Source organism: Triturus cristatus, chromosome 3_1, assembly GCF_964204655.1.
Source record: "Triturus cristatus chromosome 3_1, aTriCri1.1, whole genome shotgun sequence".
Taxonomy (NCBI): domain Eukaryota; kingdom Metazoa; phylum Chordata; class Amphibia; order Caudata; family Salamandridae; genus Triturus; species Triturus cristatus.
In genome coordinates this window covers 989,971,922-989,995,828 of record NC_140583.1, presented here as the reverse complement: position 1 = coordinate 989,995,828, position 23,907 = coordinate 989,971,922, and positions in this window count along the sequence as shown.

The following is a 23,907-nucleotide window of genomic DNA, read 5'->3' as shown; positions in this document are numbered from 1 at the left end:
TTGCAACAAGGTTTACAGATGTTATTTCTTGAAAATTGTTAATGTACTTAAAAGGTATTTTTGACATTTCTATTAAGGTATGTTTTAGTGAGGATACATTTGGGGCTTTTTTAAACAATCTTTCAGATTGTTTTTTTTTTTTGCCCGCTGTTAAATGATGAATAAAATTGATTTCACTATTTTCAGTGAAAATCAAAACATTCTGAAAACAGCAAAAAAAGGGCAAAAAATTGCTTTGCTAAGTATTCAAAACCATGTACTGTTTAATAAAATGTATTGTTGAATATTAATACTTTTTTTCAGAACTAGAAAGAAAATTTAGAAAATGTAATTCAGTTTCCTTGCAAATAAAAAAAAACATTTATTTCTAAATAAGTTACTTTGATGGTCAGGTAAGTTTAACATATCTGTATGTGTCACTGCTTTCGTTTCATGCTTCCTTTTCTTCACCTCTCCTTACTCTGCTTTTCTCATTTCTCTTCTCACTCTCTCTTCCTGCTTTACTACTCTTTTGTAACTCCTTCACTCCTTCTGTACTACTCCCCTACCTTTACTACCTCCATCACTAATTTTTCATCCATGTTTCTTTCTCTGTATCCATATGTCTTAGTCTTTTTAACTGCCTTACTCCTTCTCAGTTGTTTGCTTTCTGTCTCTGTATCTGTCACTCTCTGTTTGTCTGTTTTACCCTTAATTTCCTTAACATCTCTGGGGCAGATTTACAAGCCACCTGCGCCATCACTACGTCACTTTTCTTGACGTACTAGTGGCACAGGGTGCTCCTCCATATTTACAAGTAGAAGATAAGCCACTCTGTGTGTCTTTTCCTCTCCTTGTAAATACAGCCAATTCAAACGCAGCATTAAAATGAGCTATTATCTTTTTTGATAGGTTTAGGGTACCTATACGTAAGTACTGATGCAGAGTTTAAAATTTAATAGGAAGACTCTCTTCCCTTCATCTGTGAAATGTACACCATCTCTTTTTTAATTACTTTGCCACTCCCCTCTCTTTGTCAGGGAGTCCCTGAAGGTTTACTAAAGTAAAAAAAAGATTTTTTTTTTTTAAAAAGCGCGCACCCCAAAAAAAATTGACAAATAGATTAAAAAAACAAGTTTTTGTGTTTAGATTTTAGGTGGCTCTAAAAAGAGCCCTTGAGTTAATGTAGGGACAGAGGAAGAGAAAAACGAAAAAAAAAATAACAAAACTATGGCCTAGTGCAAGGGTGCTCCTCAAATTTTCTCTGAATGAGATCAACACTGCTCTCACCCATAGTAATAAGAGTGCCACAATCCATGCAACGTGTACTCATCCTCCCAAAACAAGGACGAATATCCAGAGATGTGTAAGAAGGTGAAGGCACCATCGCAGAAGAAGTGCTCGGCTGAGCTGCCGAAGATGTGCTCGGCTGAGCTGCTGCAGATGTCGTCAGCTGAGCAGGTGGAGGGTTTGCTCCAGAAGCTTGACGAAAAGTCACAGGATGCATTTTCTCAACGTGCCTCATCATAGTGTGAATACTAAAAGAGTACTTCTTATTAGCATTCCCACGTGACAAGATGCGGTGACAAAGTGTGCAGGTGACCTTTGGTGCATTCACCTTCTTTTGTCCCTCAGGAAAAGTGAAAAACTGCCATATAAAGGAGTCTTTCTGCTTCCTCTGCCTCTGTCTCTCAAGAGTGTCCTGCTCACTCTCAGAAGGTGGCTGGTGCTCTGCCATTGTCTCACAAAAACAGAGTAGCTCCTTCTCCAAGGGAATCAGAACTAATAATGAGGGGAGTGGGTGTAGTTTTGGAAGAATCTGGAACTGAAAGTACTTTGAACCAATGAAAAGTGATGTTTCTTGATCACATGACTTGCCATGAGGGGATTGGGTGTGGTGTTGAAACAATCTGAAACTGAAAGTAATGAAAACCAATTAAAAGTGTTGTTTTATTAATCACATAACCCGAGGTGCGCGCACGGAGCAAGCTCAGAGCACGCACCGTGCAATTACGCATGCGCGAACGCGCGCATAAGTATTATGCGCGTATGTAACACGCATACGCAGCACGCGCGCATGCGCGAACGTCAGCGCGCGTACTCTACGCGTATACGCGAGTGTAGCGCGTGGAGCACGTACGACACACGCATGCGTACGTACGCATGCATACTGGGTGCGCGCTGCGAGCGCGTACTAAAACGTACGTATGCGTACGTATATAATGTACGCATGCGTACACAAAAAACGTACGCATGCGTACTAGGTGCGCGCTGCGAGCGCGCACTAAAACGTATGTATGCGTACATAGATAACGTACGCCTGCATACATGAAAAACGTACGCAAACGTACTAGGTGCGCGCACCCTAAAAATTTATAGAAAAAAAAAAAAAGAAATAAAGTGGACATAAGTTAATAGAAGATATTGACTATGCTGTTCAACTTTATCCAAATTCAAAGTAAAAAAAATAAATGACCCACACAAAATTAAAGGATACAGATAATTTATAAATGTATATATAGGGAAATTTTTGTAAAAGAAATATTTAAAAAATATATCAAAAAATTCTAAAATTAGCAGTTAAAAAACCTTTGAAATTCACTGAAAAAACCATAGGTTTCACACACGTTATAGTTAGGAATTAGCATTTATAAAACCTTGCAAATTCACTGAAAAAACCATAGGTTTCACGCACGTTATAGTTAGGAAATAGCATTTAAAAAACCTTACAAATTCACTGAAAAAACCATAGGTTTCACACATGTTATAGTTAGCTGGACATTTTACTCGTAAAAAACCAATGAAATTCCCCCGTTATAGTTAGTTCAGCTAACTATAACTCGCGCGCCCGCAATCCACTGCTGATGACGTCACATATTACATCACTCATGACATGGTCAGTGACATCACTCATGTCATCACTGATGACATCTCAAATGACATCACTGCAAAAAATTGCATTAATCCGAGGTAAGAACGTGTTATTGTAAATCTTAAATCACCAGCGCATGAGAGTATTCCAAAATACAAGTATTTCACTTGGACTAATCTGCTATAAAGTGGGGACTGTGGACAAGGTAGATGTTTGGAAATTAATGCAATTTTGTTTCAACTTGAAACGGGCAATTTAGAGAAATATACTACTAAATCCTTGTCGGATATACAGAACCTCAACAGCATCCTTTGAAATAACGGAGTGAATCCATGTAACTGAAATTAAAACAGAATATTAACAGTCAAGCAATTTAAAAAAAAACACAGGCTCAAATTGAAAAAAGAGAGGCAAAAAGACAGGAACAATTAACAACTATGTTTGAAAAAGGAAACCTACAAAAAGAACCGGATAAATCAAATGCATCAGGGAAAACCGACATTAAAAGCAAATTACGACTGTGGTGAAAGCTAAGTAAAAAAGAAATAAACAAGTCCTGGGAAATGATAACTTTACAGAAATACCTGGAAGTGCAAAGAGTCCCGAGGGGACTGAGAATCATGCTAATGCCCTGCCACCAAGACGCAACAAATGATTTGTTACAAGAATGGGGCGAATATACTTTGAATTCGTTATTGGGTCTAATAAAAATACTTGAGAAACATATTGAAATAGCCTTACAAAAAATCAAGGAGCATTTACAAGAGGTTGAGAAAGAACTGGAATCTTTGAAATTAAACACTGAAATTTCTAAATTTAAGGAAGATTTAGAACGCCAAATTGATAAACACGAAGATGTAGTAAGGCAGCGTAAACACAACAAATTTGTAGGAGATACCATTGACTATGCCGAAGGAAGGATATTCACCTTCGCACGAAAATTTTATCCTTTTAAACAACATGGAACTGGTAGCAATTTCATGGCTGCATCAAGCAGTTTCTCTTCCCTAGCATCCACTGATTTAAGTGGGGGAGAACTTGAAACCCCAGTGGATAGTGCAAAGCAAACTTTTTTAGGGGACATGCGCCTTGTCCTCCAACAACGTCAATGGGAACAAAATCAAATGGCGCAAAGGCAACCACGTGGACGGGGAATAGGAAAACCATGGCACCAAAGAAACAGAAATGAAGGGGACGAAGATGTAAACAGCTCAGTCGAAAGAATTGGTACGAAAAACAGGAGTATGAGGCAGAGGAAGGAGCAATAACCGATGAGCTCCAAGTGGTGAACCTCTCAAAACATGAACTATCTCCAGCTGAAATTTCACTCCTAAAATGGGGTATTAATTATTGCCCAGTGTAAAGAATGGACCTAGCACAAACCAGGATAGATCTTTACCTATATATACGTAAAATAAAATTGGCAAAATACTTTTTAGAAAATCAAAATAGACATAAGCCATCAAAACCAATGGAAATACCTCCATCAACACTCTTGGCAAAAGAATCAAATGATTTCCTTACATTACTTAATTTGAATGCGGAAGAAGGGGAAGAAATATCCCTAGAAACAGCATGCCCACAATTAGGGGCAGGTTTGAGTAAAAAACGACCCAAATCAAAGTTCTACCCACAGTTACCCCCTGGTAAAAAAATAGATCTCTTCCAAGAGGTGGTTATTCATGACCTTTATAAACTGAAAAAAACACAATACAGAGACAACCTTATGAAGCAGGAAAGAGAAGTTTTGGAAAATCTGATCAATGACCATGAGATAGAAATCAAAATGGCAGACAAAGGGGGTAAAGTAGTGGCATGGGATCGAACATTGTACATCACAGAGGCATTGCGGCAACTACAGGATGTCACATACTATGAAAAACTGCAAGTAAATCCCACCTTGGTTTTTAAAGCTGAAATTGAAAAAAAACTGAGAGTATGGGTATCCAAAAATCTGATAGATGAAGAGGAAAGTAAATATCTATCCGTGGATTTCCCAAAACTGGCGACCATGTATTTTCTCCCGAAAATACATAAAAATCAAAAGGAACCACCAGGGAGGCCAATTTTATCAGCGTAAGGCTCCCTGTTGGAACCCATGGCAAACTAGATTGACTATTTTCTCATCCCATGTGTAGCGGATTTAAGCTCATATGTTAAGGATACAACGGATTTACTTAGGATTCTACAGACAGTGACTTGGCACAGTACATACCATTTAATAACGATGGATGTGATCGCCTTATACACCAACATCGACAATGCGCTGGGTTTGAAAGCTGTCAATCACTTTTTACAGGAAAGAAACATTCATTATAAAGAACATAATGAAATGTTATTAGACATGATTTCAAAATGCCTCACATACAATATTTTATTGTTTGGTGAAGATCTATTTCGACAGAAGAACTGGGCGGGTATGGGTTTTTCCTTCAGCCCTAGTTATGCATGTCTAACAATGGGCTGGTGGGAGAAGGAGGTGGCATGGAATATCCAACATGAGAAATACACAAAAAAGATAGTCAGTTGTACCCGATTCATAGACGATCTTTTAATCATTTGGAACGGGAATGTGGATGATTTTCAGGATTATTCCAAAATTTTAAACAACAGTACATCTAATTTGAAATTTACATATGACATCAACAAGGAAAGGGTAACCTTCCTGGATGCTGAAATTTATGTAAAGAACAATCATCTGGAAACCACACTTCACCGCAAGATTACGGCAACAAATGCCACCTTGGAGGCAACAAGCTTCCACCAACCTTCTCTAATATCCAACATACCATACGGAGAATTTCTCCATTTACGACGAATATGCAGTGAGGAAATGAAATGGAGGAAACACAGTGCTGGGACAATAAAAAGATTCAAAGCCAGAAAATATAATGAAAACATTGTAAATAGATGTTGGAGTAGAGCAAATGAAAGATCAAGGATCAAGTGCCTTAAACCAAAAGATGAGGAGAAACAACCAGATATGGAACCCATAAGATTAATAATGGATTTTTCTCCGGAATCCAAGGAAATCGTTGGTATAATTAAAAAGAACTGGAAAATTTTGCAGTTGGATGGCACAATTGGCGAAAGGATTGGACCTCAGCCAACGATAACATATCGTACAGCAACAAACTTAAAAGACTGGCTAGTGCATAGCCACTTCAAAGCAAAACAACCTAAAGATACATGTCTCAAAACTAAAGGATTCATTAAATGCCACAACTGTAAAGCGTGCCAAATTGCACAACCAACAACAGAGACAATTATGGCAAATGATAAAGTCTGGCAAATAAGAGAACTGATATCGTGCTAGAGTCAATATACTATATATGTGATTGAGTGCCCATGTAAGTTAAAATATGTGGGAAGCACCATATGTGAATTAAAGAAAAGAATACTCGAACATGTTTGTGCGACAAAAAATAAAGATAAGAACAACACAGTGGCCAAACATATGGAACTTTACCACAACAGCAATTGGAAATCTTTGAAATTTTATGGAATAGAAACCATACCCATAATTTCACGAGGCGGCAACAGGGAGAAAATGCTGCGCCAAAGGGAATCGCAACATATTTTAAATTTCAGAAGTATGACACCACATGGCTTAAACCAGTCGGAAGAACTGTACATACATATTTAATCAATAATCAGTAAATCATAAAACATGATATAAGGTGAATATATCCAATACATGTTGATAAAGAGACACTCACAGGGACACGATCAACCCAATGAAAAATGTCAGTATACATGTAACACGAATATATAAAATAATAGTTTTCATGATGAGATAATTATCCCCACTGGAGGAGTGAACATTTATTTTATATTAGAGGGACAAATAGGCACAATAGAATGTAGGTGATGTGCATTGAAATGATAAAACACCCCCACCGAAGGGACTATATAAATTGCATCTCGGACTGAAATTGATAGCCAATGTGGCAGGACATTGATATAAAGAGTTAAGTTCAATATTTGATCGTGTTAAACCCTGGATATTTTATCTGGAAGCAAATTTTTGAAGAACTTAATTGGTTTGATTTGAAATGATTTATTGGTTTGCAATTTGGTCGATCCTGATGCCAAAATGTATTAATTGGTTTCTTTGATTCATTTATCTGAAACTGAATGATTTCATTTTCTGTCTTTTTATATCCCTGTAACATCACTGTAAATAGAAGGGACCACAACTCCCAGAATTCTGAGGAGTAAATCCCATCACGAACAGGAAATGAGGTAGTAGCTTTTCCCGTTAATAAATGTGTAAAATCAAGGTAGATTGGGCAAAACAAACAACCGTGAACAAGGTATTTTGCAATACCAAAACGCGTTGGTTGGGATCTGTATTTTTTTGCTGACTAACAATGATTCAAGAATAAATTGATCATACGAGCTGGAGTGCGACCCTATTTTTCTCTTCATTGAAGAAATTGCTGTATGTGTGTGTATATATATATATATATATATATATATATATATATATATATATATATATAATATATACGTATATATATATATATATATATATATACATAGTTAGTGTTACCTGAGATAGGAATTCCTCAGATTTTTCACATTAATAAATTTGTGCCTGTTTGAAGAATCTCCACAAAACTTTGCAGACATAGTCATCTTTCTACATTGGCAGAGTTTGCAAAGTATCGCAAATATTTATCAAGGGGGTGCAAAGAAAAAAAAGGAGATCCCCAAAAACCTTTGGGCACTAAAGCACTTCCCATAGACTATGGAATTCATTCCCTTTGGAGATCCGATCCTGTACAGACCTACTCAAATTTAGGAAATCGCTTAAAACGTGGCTGTTCATGAGAGCTCACGAATAACTCCCCATTGGTCCCGGTATGTCCCAAGCAGCGCCATGAAACCCCTGAGTGTACGTGCGCTCTATAAGCAGCTTATAACATAACATACCAAGAGGCACAAAAACAGCCAGAGGGATTTCAATTAAATTTGACAGGATTACACATTACAGTGTGCAGATGATTTTTTGGGGCACTACAGGTAAGTAGGGTAAGTATGCTTTTAAGTTATTAGGTATTTTAACTTAATGATATCTGTAGATGTGGTATATTAGTGCAATTTGATGGTATTTTGCAGAAGTACATCGGTACATAGTGATGACAAGTCATTGTGTGATTGACTAATGACTGCTTTTACAAAAGTTAAGGCACCCATGTTGCTTTTGGGTACACGTTGGCTCTGTTCTGTGTTACGGCTTCAGATGTAAGTAAGTATTAGGTTGATATTTTTCCCCTACCAATTACCACTTTATTAAAATGGTAAAAGGTGGGAGAAAAGAATTATACGTTTATATATATCTATTTTGGAAAAAATGCACAGTGTACCTGTCTTGCTTCGCCTTTCAGATAATACAGAATTTCCCACAAGGTGGCTCAAACGTGGCGAAGCAGGAGACATAAAACACAACAACACCTAGAAAAGGGTTTTATTTTACAAAATGCAAAGACTCTCTTTTTAGAATAAGGCTTGGGGTTTATTTATGCAATGCTCTCTAACAGAAAGGCTATCCCAGATGCCAAAATAAATCACATTCAAATACATAGAGATATATATATTTATATGCATGCAATAATAACACCCTATGTAAATGCAACAGTTAAATGCATGAATGATACTAATGAATAAACAAGCAGCAAATAATATGAAATAAGACTCAAGCAAATATTATGGGACGTCCTGCAAGAGATAAGAAAGATATATACACTGAATCCTTTAAACTATTACTTTGGATGTGCACTCTGACTCATTTACACATCACAAAGAAAACACCTCAAATGATCAAAGCCACCGGCCACACATTACAATGGCAATAATCAAAACTCAAACACCTCAAATGTCCACAGCCGCTGGAACCACGCACAATGGCACTAGTCAGAAACAAGTCACCTCACCCTATTGTTCACTCAACATCCTTGCCAATTCACACTGGGGGGGCCTGTCCTTAGCTGGTTTGGACTCAAAACCGGGACTCAAGTTCCGTTTGTCTTACAGCAGTATGTTTACTATGTAAGTGAGCTCCCAACTCAGCTGGCAACAAACCTCAGCTTTAAAGTCTCAAAACACACACTAGAAGGTTTGAGAGTCTTCCCCCTGCGCCAAAGGAATCTTACTGGGACTGGCCAGCTTCCAAGCAAGAATTCCATGGCAGGAAGGAGTTCACACATCCCCTCTAAATTCTCGCATGTTTCAGCCTTTATCTTAAGGAAGCTCACAAAAGCCTTCCAGCGTACATTAAAAAATCTCTCACAAAAACAATCCTTGAACGTGATTAACCCAAACAACTTGTGAGCCTGGCTGTGTGCACAGAAAATAACTCAAACAAGGCAGAGTCAGAATTCAGGATGACATGAGGCCACAGCAAAGCCAATAGTAAGAAATTAATAATAGTACTACACAGTGCACATTTGTGCACCACTGCTTATAGCATCAAACACTTCCTCTCTCAATGTACAACACAGTGCACATTTATGCATCGCTGCTCATGACACCGCACTTCGAGACCAAAAAGTACATTATCACCTCTCTTTCTCTCATGCTTTCAAATGCATATCCCACATGTTCTGTTCTTGGCAAGGTTGTCCTACGGTGTGACAGCTCCCACTGAAAAACTGCATGATTACAAGAAAGAAACCTTTAAGAGAAACAAGGCATATGCAGGACGTCGTAACACACCAAGTTCAATTACAATGATGATAGTCAAAGGTCATCACAGTGTGTCAGACCATAAGAGTGCCTCTAGCACTACAGTACCGTGGAACAAATATACTGCAATACACTAGGGGATATATTTACAAGCCCCTAACGCCACTGGAGCCTCACGTTTTTTGACGCTTTGGTGGTGTTACGCCATTCCCCATATTTACAAGGAGGCACAAAGCCTCTTAAAGTAGCTTACCTCCATCTTGTAAATATGCCCCTTACTGCCGGAGTCTGCAGCGGCAAAGGGGCGGCCAATGGGTGTTGCAGTGGGCATTCCAACGCAACATCCATTGCTTTTTGACGCTAACCCATATTTACAAGGCTAGGGCAGCATCAAAAGCTAAGGCCAGGTGATAACTGGTCTTAGAATGGAGATGCGAGGAGAAATTATTATTTTCTCCTTGTTTTTTTGGGCGCTGAAACAGAATATCGAGTTGGAAATGTCGACTTACAAAAATATCGAGTTGGTAATATCACGATTCAGAAATATCGACAGCAAGAATATTGTGGTCAAGAATATCGAATGGATGCTAAGAAATTTCGTTTTTAAAGATATAGGAGTCACTAATATTGTTTGCAAAAATACAGATGTTTAAAATATCGATTTTTAAATTAGTCTTATGTATTTCAGTTTATAATTTAAATGTTTGTGATGTATTTTTTTGTATAAGTATTGTGTGGGTTGTAGGTTTATAGGGGAATAGGGTGGGAAGTAATTTAATTATAATAAATTAATGTTTTTTTTATTTATTCAATTTAGATTTTATAGCAGTAATATTGGGAAGTATTTTTTTGTAATTAATTGTTAATTGGTTTTTAATTAATATTATTTAATTAATTGATAATTAATTTTGGTAATTGTGTAATTTCTTTTAGGTGTAGGTTGTGGGGTTTAGGGGTAAAGGGTGGGAAATAATTTATTTGCAATTAATGAATTAATAATTCTTAATTAATATTAATTGATAGAAAATGTATTACGAAGATTGTGTAATTAATTTTAGGTGTAGGTTGTGGGGTTTATAGGTGTAAAGGGTGGGAAGTAATTTTTGTTTCATTAATTCAAAATTAGTTGATCATTAATATTAATGAATTATTTTTATTTATTTCTGGTATTTGTTCATATTTTTTGTGTGTGTGTTTTATTGTTATAGGGGTACAGTGTGGAAAGTAAATTAATTTTACTTACTTTATAATTATTGTTAAATACTATTAGTTTTTTCATTGAAAATAAGTTTGAATTGTGTAATTTTTTTTTACAGTTTAATTTTAGTTGTGGGCTGTGGGGATTATAGGGGTAACGTGTGGGAAGTTAAATTGTTTTTATGAGTTTTACATTGTTTTTCAATTAATAATATTTCTTTAACTGGTAATTAACTATGTTGGTTGAGGAAGTTCATTTGTATTTTAATTTAGATGTGGGTTGTGAATTGTGTGGTGTTATAGGGCAGGAAATAAAAAAAGTAAATGTATGTAATAATTAATGTTTTTGTTCCTAAATAATTCTTAATTAAAAATATTTATTTGTTTGGAAATTATTTTTTATTTTATTTAATATAATAATTGTAGCTATTTGTTATATGTATTTAACATTATAATATGGTTTATGCAAAAATGTAATATTAAATATATTTGTATTTCAATTTTTAACATATTTATATATTGTTGTTAAAATAGTGTTTGCTTTTAATTTTGAACTGACTGCAGTGAGAATATTAATTGTTACTCCTCTGCAATTCAACACTTTCCCTACGGTTGCACTCACTGGAGTGGGAATAGTAATTTTTACCCCACCCGTGTCCAACACTTTCCCTACTTTTACAATTATTGGAGTGGGAATAGTAAGTTTTATCCCGCTACTATCCAACATTTTCTCTAATGTTGCACTCACTGGAGTGGGAATAATAATCTTTACCCCTCTGCTAGCCAACACTTTCCCTACTGTTACACTCACTGGAGTTGGAATAGTAATTTTTACCCCTTCGCTATCCAACACTTTCCCTATTGTAGCACTCGCTGGAGTGGGAATAGTAATTTTCACCCCTCCACTATCCAACACTTTCCCTACTGTTACGCTCACTGGAGTGGGAATAGTAATTTTTACCCCTCCGCTATCCAACACTTTCCCTACTGTTACGCTCACTTGAGTGGGAATAGTAATTTTTACCCCTCCGCTATCCAACACTTTCTCTATTGTTGCACTCACTGGAGTGGGAATAGTAATTTTTACCCCTCCGCTATCCAACACTTTCCCTACTGTTACGCTCACTGGAGTGGGAATAGTAATTTCTACCCTCTGCTATACAACACTTTCCCTACTGTTGCACTCACTGGAGTTGGAATAGTAATTTTTAACCCTCTGCTATCCAACACTTTCCCTACTGTTGCACTCACTGGAGTGGGAAATGTAAGTTTGAAGATTTTTAAATAGTCTGTTTTAATTTATAATAGTTCTAAAGTAAATATATATGAATTATTATGTATGTGTGTTTAACATTTTTTAATTAAGTTTATTTATGATATGTTTTTTAAATTTATAATAAACCTTCTTTATTTTTTTCAATTAATTTTATTATTTAACATATTTAATATTTATTATTTTATTATATATATGTGTATATATATATATGTGTGTGCATATGTGTGTATATATATATATATATATGTATATATATATATATATATATATATATATATATATATATTACCTACTGGCGGTCGCCAGTAGGTAGTTATAGTTAGGACCCTGTTTCCATAGGAAAACCACAACATTCTATTTAGAATAACTTTGGCGCCGGTTGACGAATCCTCGCGAATTTTTCAAAATAGGTGGGGCGCTACGCTCCGCTCCTACCCTGAAAGTCTCGGGGGGATTCGTCAAGCGGGGGCTGAGATAAAAGGGGGGTCCCAAAACGCGTTTTTCCCATGCATTTTTCCATAGGACCTTTAGACACAGCTACAGCCCGAACGGCTGAACAGAGTTACTTGAAATTTGGCAGAGTATATATATATATATATTCGTTTCTAAAAGCTCCTTCCGGGATGCTGGGTCCCTAAGGAAGGTGGCGTACACTCCGGCGGAGCATGCCGGTACTCCAATATAGTCCAAACACAATTGTTGTTAGCACGCTCTCAGGAAGGAATCAGGCAGCAAACAGGGAAAATCTTACAAACCTTTTAATCTACACAACACGTTTCGGCAACCACCTTGTTCACGTGTAGAAATGTGTGGTGTAACAGACATTAATAAAGTTATTGTTAGGTCTGCAGAGTAGTGACATAAACATAGGACAAGGGTATCTTGTTCCGCTACGGCTGCCATTTCGTAATGAAGCTGTACATGCAAGTTGTTTTTATTTCATTGCAATTATACATATTTACAATGTTTAAATTATTACGACATAATGTATATACAATTATTGCCTTTGAATATGTAACTTAATTAAAGAATACATACGAAAACATTGTAGTACCACCTAATAATGGCGTATTACTATAGAAAGAAACCACAAACGAAATACGGCGGCCATCTTGAAAAGATAAACTCATAATGATAAAAGTGCCGCCGATATCCGTATTTTAGCAAAGTAATGTCCACTTATCATCATCACATTGCTAAATCCCAAATAAAGGGAAAAGAACCAACCTAAATTTTCACAACAATTATGTATGCTTGCAAAATCTGCACAGGTTGTCGGCATCATAATCCCAAACTGTTTTGTTAATCCATGAAATGGGCCACTGCCCCTAGATTATGATTAGCCAATTCAGTTATAGCCAGCCATAGACAAAAATAAAAATAAAAAATTGCCACTCTGTATTTCAACAATAAGTCACTATTGTTGTACACCAAACCAGATCATGTCTCTATCAATAACTGTCTAATAGACAAACTTTTTAAAATTCTTTTTGTTTGGAAAAATTCTTTCTATTTAAGAAAATGAAGGAAATACTTGTATCACCCTTACTATGATCAAATCAGGAGAGCAAGAAGAGGGTTTTGTAGAATGTCCATAAAAATGAATGCATATCTAACGGACCCCTTTCTTTTCTTCTGTACATCACATAAAAAGAGAAAAGAGAGAAAAGAAGAAAATACAGATTTGAATAATTAAAATCAGTTAATTCTATCTTGCATTTAAATTATAAATTCAATTACCATTTTTCAGCAGCTAATAAAATACATAGACTTATGTATAATTTTTTCAGAATTGTGTGTTACTCTTGTAAAACAATCACTGTACATATATACAATCTATATACACCAGGGCACTGTCCCCAAATTATGACCCTACCCTGAGGTGAATTGCTAATTCCTCATCGATGTTCAAACCTCCTGGACTATTTGTTTGAAAATCTATTATATAGCGAGATTCTCGCTGTCGGAGATTGAGGACTCTGTCCCCACCTCTGGGACGTTTAGGGACATGCTCCAAAATCAAAAACCTCAGATCTGCAATGTTTGAGGAATGTTTTTCATCAAAATGACGAGCTACCGGGTACTTTTGATCGTGATTAGTAATAGCTCGTATGTGTTCTAGGATTCTCATTTTGGCTGAGCAAATCGTGCTCCCAATGTACCAGAGCTTGCATGTGCATTCAATGGCATAGATGACAAAATTGGTCCCACATGTCAAAAATTTATTAATTTTTTTGTTTATGCCATTGTAGCTTAGAGAACCTCTATATTTACTGTGACTGCAGGCCTTACAATGGCCACAAGGATAAAAACCAATGAGGCCATGGCTAGTGATGTTAGAGTAGTTAGTGATGTCATTCCTAACTACTAAGTCTCGTATGTTTCTATTACGTCTGTACGTTATAGATGGTCTCTCTGTTATACTTGTACCTAGAACATTATCAGTTTTCAATATGTCCCATTTTTTAGCGAGAATGCGTTTAACCTTTTGTGACTCAGAGTTAAAGGTAAGGATTATGCGAGTAGTGTCGTTTTCACTCTGAGTTTCATCTACTCTATCACATAATGTGTCATATCTTTTTACCTTTTCTGCTCTCTCAGTTGCTTTCTTTTTTTGATAAACAAGTTTTTATTGTTTTGTGCAACAAAAACAGTGAGCCTTTCAGACCAACAATATACAGTAGTCCCATCTGGGAATCATTCCCCCTCTCAGCCCCCCCCCCCCGGACCACCCCCCCCCCGCCCCCACCCCGCTCCACCAGATCACACTACATTTCCTAACCATTTCCCCCACACCCTACGATATTTTTTGTGGCAGCCCCGAGCTTGGTAAAGAGTCCGCTCTTGCGCCGCACACCAGTCCACTCCCGCGCTCCACCTGGTCAGACTGGGCGGCTGCGGCTGTTTCCAGGCTGCCGCAATGTCCCGCTTTGCCACCATTAGCGCTGTCATAAGGAACAATTTTTCAGCGCGGGTGCCGTCCAGGCCATCAGTGATACCCAATAGGATATGTTTAGGGTCGTGTGGCACCTCCCACCCCAGGACATCCGTCAAGTCAGTTTCAATGCTACGCCAGTACCCCTCCAGTTCCGGGCATGACCATACCATATGGATGAAGTCGGCCTGGTCAAAGCCACAGCGAGGGCAGGCTGCGTCGGTGGAAAGACCCGCACGGCGCATGCGCGCTGGTGTAAGGTACGCCGTATGCAGATAATAGATTTGGATGAGCCTCAGCTTGGCGGAGGCCGTCACCAGCCTGGGGGCCATAAGGGCGTCCCGCCAGTCGATCTCGTCCAAGGGACCCACCCATTCCTCCCATCGCTCCCTCAGACCCTCCTGGGGCACAGGGGTATTGTTAACAAGGGAACGATATATTCTGGATATGCCTCCCTTCCCTAGGTTACCCATCAAAACCTGAGCTTCTGGGGGGCTATGGTCCGGCAGCCGGATGTCCAGCGGGGTGTGTGCCCGTATGGCGTGTCGCAATTGGAGGTATCTATAGAATTGGGACGAGTGGAGAGAAAAGCGCGCCCGCAGTTCTAAGTATGAGCACATGCGCCCCCCCCGCCACACGTCCCCCAGCTGGGAGATACCGAGCAAATCCCATGGTCCGAAGCCCTCCAGCCCCACAACCTCCCGCAACCATGTCCCATGCCAGAGAGGGGTGGCGCGCGTCAATGTCCTGGTCCATCCGGTGTGGCGGAGCGCAGCCCGCCAAGCCAGGAAAACCGCCCTAGTGATGTCGGGGCAGGAGGTGGGAACCGGGGCGCCGTACATGCGGTCCTGAACGCTGGAGAGACCCAGGGCTTCCAGCTCCACCCTGTAGGCCGGATCGGACCATCCCCCCCCAAACCAGTCGTGGATGACCAGAAGCCGGGTGGCCAGGTAATAAAGGTAGAGGTTGGTCATACCAAGCCCCCCATCAAAGGTGGGGAGGCGGCAGATCGGCAAGGCCAGCCTCGGCCTTCCACCACCCCAGAGGAACCTGGTGGCCATCCCGTCCAACTCGCGAAACCACGACCTCGGAAAGGACACCGGGGTGTTCTGCAATACATACAGAAACCGAGGGAGGATCATCATTTTGTAGAGCGCCACGCGCCCCAGGGGGTTCAGCGGGAGCGAGTGCCACCGAGTGAGGTCTGCTTTGGCTTTTTTGACTAAAGGGGCCACGTTGAGTGCCCAGCTCAATTCCGGGAGGAGGGAGACCCAGATGCCCAGGTATTTGAAGGACAGTCGGCGGAGGGGAATCGTGGTCTGCCAATCGAAGCATTCGCGGGAGGGATGAAGAGGCACGAGGACCGACTTGTGCGAGTTGAGGCGGAGGCCAGAGGCGCGGGCAAAGCGGCTCAAAATGTGGAGAGCCCGAGGACCCGAGCGCGCTGGGTCACCAAGGTACAGCAGGACATCGTCCGCATAGAGGGCGATCCTGTCCTCCTCGAGGCCCGGCCACTCCCATCCCCGAATGAGAGGATCCGCTCTGATTAGGGCGGCAAGGGGCTCCATTGCGAGCGCGAAAAGGAGGGGTGAGAGCGGGCACCCCTGCCGCGTGCCCCGGCCGATCCGGAACGCTCCTGACAGTGCCCCATTAACCAACACTCTGGCGCGAGGGCGCGCATACAGAACCCGCACCATCCCAACAAACTTGGGACCAAAACCCATATGAGCCAAGACGTCGAACAGGTAGGGCCACCCCACTGAATCGAAGGCTTTCTCGAAGTCGGCCAGCAGGAGAGTGAGGTATGGAGATAGGCGGTGGCGGTGCGCCAGAGCCACATGGAGGCGGCGGAGGCAATGGCGAGTGCCTCGATCCGGCATGAAGCCACATTGGTCCGGGTGCACCAAACGCGATAGGAAGGGCCGGAGCCGCTGGGCTAGGACCGCGGCATATAGTTTGATATCGGTATTGATCAGAGAGATCGGCCGGTAGGCCGACCTGTCACTGGGCGGCGGAATGGATTTAGGCAGGACCACAATTGTGGCAATGTCGGCCTCTGGGGGGAAGGAGCCTCTCTCAACCGCCTCCACGTACAGGGCACCCAGCCGTGGAACCAAGTGCTCCTTGTAGGTGGCGTAAAACTCCTGCGGGAACCCGTCCGGGCCGGGGGTCTTCCCGGCGGACGTGCGCCCTATCGCGTCTCCGATCTCCTCAGGGGAGATGGGAGCCTCCAGGGTCTCCCAATCACTCGGCCCCAGCCGGGGAAGGCTTAGGGCACCAGCGGCGAGCAAGGAAGCCAAAGACAGATCCGATGCCCGTGCCCGGTAGAGTTGTGAGTAGTACTGAGCGAAAGCGTCCGCTATAGCCACGGATGAAGACTGAAGCGCGCCACCCGAGTCGGTCACCGCCGGGATGATGCGTGATGCCCTGGGGTACGTGGCCAGCCGGTGTAGAAGCGCCCCGTTTTTGTCGCCCCAGCCGTATACCCGCGCCACCGAAGATTGCCAAAGAAGTTTAGCTGCGTCAAGCGACCGCTGACGAATCTCCTCACGTAGGAGCCGTAGCTGCCGGGTCTCGGCCGGGTCGGCAGAGTCAGAGACGGATTGCTCCAGGCGCAGCGCCTGAGCCTCGCAGGCTGTGAGCTGCTGCAGCTGCGCCAGGCGGTGTTTCATCACCTGTGCCTTAGCAACCCCCCTAACCGTGGCCTTACAAGCCTCCCAGAGGGTGCCCGCCGAGGAGACCGATCCGTCGTTGTCGCCAAAATAGAGTGCCAGCGCGGTCCCCACTTCCTTACGGAGCGTCTTGTCCTGCAGGAACCACGCATTAAAACGCCACATTTGGCGAGCACCGTAAGGTGGGGGGCCCAAACCCAGCAAAAGCCTCAGTTGCTTTCTTAAGGACCCAATTAGGATATCCTCTCGTTTGGAATCTGACAATGATGTTATCTTTCTCAATCATGTAGGCCTCAGTGTTATTACCGTTCCTCTTTGCCCTCAGCAGCTCTCCATAAGGTATACTCCATTTGAGTACCTCTGGATGACTGCTGAGGGCATGCAAGATACTGTTCCCTGCCGTTGCTTTCCGGAACAAGGAAGTACAGACTTTACCCTGTTTGATCTCCAAGCTTACATCAAGGTAGTCCGTCCTTACTGCATCAATACTGCCAGTGAGCAAAATGTTATATTTATTTGTGTTGAGTTTGTCAATAAACTCTTCAGCTTCACTTTTGGATCCCCGCCAGATGATAAACAAGTTGTCAATGTAGCGTAGCCACACAACGACTTTTTGGAGATCCTTGGCAAGAGTGTTACTGCCAAAGATCTCTTGCTCCCAGTACCCCATAAAGAGGTTCGCAAAACTGGGAGCAAAGCAGGAACCCATTGCAGTACCTTTGATCTGTCTATAGAGGGCGCCATTGAATGAAAATATGTTGTTAGTTAAGCAAAATGCTATCATCTCAATGATCATCCTACTGTGTTCTCGGTATTTCAAGGGTTTCTGTTTCAAAAAATGTTCACACGCTTCCAATCCTTGTTGATGATCAATTATAGTATAGAGTGAGTGAACATCCAGGACAATGAATAAAAAATCAGAATTCCAAACCAACTTGTCAATTTTTCCCAAAAAGTCTTTTGTATCTCTCAAATAGCTGGGCAATTGTACCACATAGTCCCTCAAAAAGTAATCTACATATTTAGAGATATGCTCGCATACACTACCGATGGATGAAACGATATGGCACCCTGGTGGCTTAGTACTGTTTTTGTGCAACTTCGGTATTAGATATAATATTGGGAGTTTGGGATGGTCATTTTTTTAAATAACAAAATTCTTCCCACTCCAGGAGTCCTTTATCTCTCCAATTGATGCGTTTCTCTCAAATGTCTGTGATACTATGATCATAAATATCCAATGTAATAGACATGTAAAATCTAATATCATTAAGTTGGCTTAAAGCCTCGGTAATGTAATCATTGCGATCCAAGATGACAATATTGCCCCCCTTATCGGCTGGGCGAATTACAATGTTTGTATCTTCGTACAGAGATTTCAGAGCCTGCCTCTGATCTTAGGATAAGTTGTCTTAGATCTTGCTAGACTTATTTTTCTTATGTCTCAGATCTATTAATGCCTTAGTTGTGCATTCATGAAAAATATCTATATTGTCGTGAGGAAGTAAGGGTATGAAAGTGGATTTGACTTTAAAATCAGTTCCAGCAGATGCCCCTGTTTTCAATTGCATATTTTCTAGAATCTGTGTGGTGCTCACTTGATTATGTATGGGACTACCTTGATTATCTAGATTGTCTGCGGGGTCACACTCCTCGTTCAATTCTGCTACAGTAATCAACATATCTACATCACCAATTTGTAAGTTGTTGTCATCAATCCTGGTGTTAAAATTTCTAGTGTGATTGTACCCAACTTTTTTCAACTTATGCCATTTTTTTTATTTTAATTTCCTTACAAATTTAAATACATCAATTCTGGTGTCTGTATAGTTGTATAACGAGGAGGGAAAGAAAGATAGGCCTAAATATAGAGTTCTTTTGTCTACGTCACTTAGAGGTCGATTGGACAAATTAATCACAGTCTTATTGACCATGGACATATCCATTATTATGTTTTGTTGGAGCGTGTCTTCCGATTTCCCATTCCGCCCCTTCCTTTGTCTGTGTTGCCAGCGTTGTTTGATTCTCGCTTTTCTGTTTCGGCGCTTCCCCGTCCTCTGCCTCTTCCCCGACCACGTCCTCTCACTCTTATTGATGGGTTTTTCTTCATAGTCTGTCCGTATTTCCGCATCACTCTGAATTCGTCTAAAAAATTGATCTGTCTGATATTACGTTCCTCACTTGATGCATTCCCATCAGATACATCAGATTCTGTATCGCTAGCAATTGGATTATCAGGTATGGTATTGGTTACACTAGCCATAACATCTGCGGTTATTTGATCCTTATACAAATGGTCATGCTTCTTACTAAATGTTAATATTCTGCCACTTTCATAGTCCTTATAATCACGATTCATTTTACGTTGTTTTCTTGCCTTAAATTCCTCCTCATGTATGGTAAGGCGTTCTTTCATAGGCTCCAAGGCTTTATTCAGAGTGTCACTGTCCATAAGTTGAGACAGTTCCATCATTGTGTTTTTAATAAGTTTTAATATCTCATCTCGGTCTTTCCAGGCATATTTTATAAGTATTTCCATCATGATACTGGATGCTGAATGTTCTGACCATTCCTGTAACATTGCTGGATTCGGTGCCTCGTACGTGGGGGTAATGAAGATCCTTAAACCCCTCGGCGCCATTGCCTGATCCACATAATTTTGTAACGAGGTGGCTTCCCACCATTTGGACATTTCACTTCGCTTTAGTTTTTCCAATTTTTTATTTTTCTCTTCAAGAGATAGACTCTTTGGATCTGTTTTGCCTGTTTTATCTTGCAAGCCAGAGAATCCTGGTTTTCTGCTGAATAATGTAAGAGCCGCCACTCTTCTCTCTGCTTCCTCCTCCATATGTGCTTCAAGATTCAGAAATGTATTCCACTGATATTAGCTGCCTGCCTTCCCCTTTCTGATATAGAAAGTTCATTCTGCCACGTGATTCGATAAATTCAGAACTTGAACCTAATCTAAATAGATGAGCACGAGTGATGAGGTAATTTTCACGAAATCTTCATTATGTCGATTTTTTTAAAAGTCCATATTGTTTCAGAATCATTAAAGTGTCCCCAATCGATACAGTTGTAACTACTATAGATGTTTGAAATACCTACTAAGCCTCATGTGGACTTGAAACGGAAAAACAACAGAAGAGATCTTTAATATAAACAAACACTGGGTAGCTTCTGCCACTCCCGCCGCTGCCCCGGGGATGTGTACGCCTCACACCTCAGCAGATGCGCGACCCCCCACTACCCACAAGGGACGGACAGGACTTAGGCAGGCTTACCTCCGTGTTCGTTTTCCGCTAGAAAGGGCAATTTTCTAAATCTCGTAATAGGTTCATATACGTGGCTGGTCCAATGCAACCCTCAATAAATCCAATCGTTTCCAAAAGCTCCTTCCGGGATGCTGGGACCCTAAGGAAGGTGGCGTACACTCCGGCGGAGCATGCCGGTACTCCAATATTGTCCAAACACAATTGTTGTTAGTACGCTCTCAGGAAGGAATCAGGCAGCAAACAGGGAACATCTTCCAAATCTTTTAATCTACACAACGCGTTTCAGCAACCGCCTTGTTCACGTGTAGAAACGTGTGGTGTAACAGACATTAATAAAGTTATTGTTAGGTCTGCAGAGTAGTGACATAAACATAAACATAGGACAAGGGTATCTTGTTCCGCTACGGCTGCCATTTCGTAATGAAGCTGTACATGCAAGCTGTTTCTATTTCATTGCAATTATACATATTTACAATGTTTAAATTATTACGACATAATGTATATACAATTATTGCCTTTGAATATGTAACTTAATTAAAGAGTACATATGAAAACATTGTAGTACCACCGAATAATGGCGTATTACTATAGAAAGAAACCACAAACGAAATACGGCGGCCATCTTGAAAAGATAAACTCATAATGATAAAATTGCCGCCGATATCCGTATTTTAGCAAAGTAATGTCCACTTATCATCATCACATTGCTAAATCCCAAATAATGGGAAAAGAACCAACCATTCATTTTCACAACAATTATGTATGCTTGCTAAATCTGCGCAGGTTGTCGGCATCATAATCCCAAACTGTCTTGTTAATCCATGAAACGGGCCACTGCCCCTAGATTGTGATTAGCCAATTCAGTTATAGCCAGCCATAGACAAAAATAAAAATAAAAAATGGCCACTCTGTCTTTCAACACTAAGTCACTATTGTTGTACACCAAACCAGATCATGTCTCTATCAATAACTGTCTAATAGACAAACTTTTTAAAATTCTTTTTGTTCGGAAAAATTCTTTCTATTTAACAAAATAAAGGAAATACTTGTATCACCCTTACTATGATCAAATCAGGAGAGCAAGAAGAGGGTTTTGTAGAATGTCCATAAAAATGAATGCATATCTAACGGACCCCTTCCTTTTCTTCTGTACATCACATAAGTATACCTTACCCATGGAGTATATCTTATGGAGCGTTGCTGAGGGCAAAGAGGAACGGTAATAACACTGAGGCCTACATGATTGAGAAAGATAACATCATTGTCAGATTCCAAACGAGAGGATATCCTAATTGGGTCCTTAAGAAAGCAACTGAGAGAGCAGAAAAGGTAAAAAGATCTGACACATTATGTGATAGAGTAGATGAAACTCAGAGTGAAAACGACACTACTCGCATAATCCTTACCTTTAACTCTGAGTCACAACAGGTTAAACGAATTCTCGCAAAAAATTGGGACATATTGAAAACTGATAATGTTCTAGGTACAAGTATAACAGAGAGACCATCTATAACGTACAGACGTAATAGAAACATACGAGACTTAGTAGTTAGGAATGACATAACTAACTACTCTAACATCACTAGCCATGGCCTCATTGGTTTTTATCCTTGTGGCCATTGTAAGGCCTGCAGGCACAATAAATATAGAGGTTCTCTAAGCTACAATGGCATAAACAAAAAAATTAATACATTTTTGACATGTGGGACCAATTTTGTCATCTATGCCATTGAATGCACATACAAGCTCTGGTACATTGGGAGCACGATTTGCTCAGCCAAAAAGAGAATCCTAGAACACATACGAGCTATTACTAATCACGATCAAAAGTACCCGGTAGCTCATCATTTTGATGAAAAACATTCCTCAAACATTGCAGATCTGAGCTTTTTGATTTTGGAGCATGTCCCTAAACGTCCCAGAGGTGGGGACAGATTCCTCAATCTCCGACAGCGAGAATGTCGCTATATAATAGATTTTCAAACAAAAAGTCCGGGAGGTTTGAACATCGATGAGGAATTAGCAATTCACCTCAGGGTAGGGTCATAATTTGGGGACAGTGCCCCGGTGTATATAGATTGTATATATGTACAGTGATTGTCTGTTTTACAAGAGTAACACACAATTCTGAAAAAATTATACATAAGTCTATGTATTTTATTAGCTGCTGAAAAATGGTAAATGAATTTATAATTTAAATGCAAGATAGAATTAACTGATTTTAATTATTCAAATCTGTTTTTTCTTCTTTTCTCTCTTTTCATGTGATGTACAGAAGAAAAAGAAGGGGTCCGTTAGATATGCATTCATTTTTATGGACATTCTACAAAACCCTCTTCTTGCTCTCCTGATTTTATCATAGTAAGGGTGATACAAGTATTTCCTTTATTTTCTTAAATTGAAATAATTTTTCCAAACAAAAAGAATTTTAAAAAGTTTGTCTATTAGACAGTTATTGATAGAGACATGATATGGTTTGGTGTACAACAATAGTGACTTAGTGTTGAAAGACAGAGTGGCAATTTTTTATTTTTATTTTTGTCTATGGCTGGCTATAACTGAATTGGCTGATCATAATCTAGGGGCAGTGGCCCATTTCATGGATTAACAAAACAGTTTGGGATTATGATGCCGACAACCTGCGCAGGTTTTGCAAGCATACATAATTGTTGTGAAAATTTAGGTTGGTTCTTTTCCCTTTATTTGGGATTTAGCAATGTGATGATGATAAGTAGACATTACTTTGCTAAAATACGGATATCGGCGGCAATTTTATCATTATGAGTTTATCTTTTCAAGATGGCCGCCGTATTTCATTTGTGGTTTCTTTCTATAGTAATACGCCATTATTAGGTGGTACTACAATGTTTTCATATGTACTTTTTAATTAAGTTACATATTCAAAGGCAATAATTGTATATACATTATGTCGTAATAATTTAAACATTGTAAATATGTATAATTGCAATGAAATAGAAACAACTTGCATGTACAGCTTCATTACGAAATGG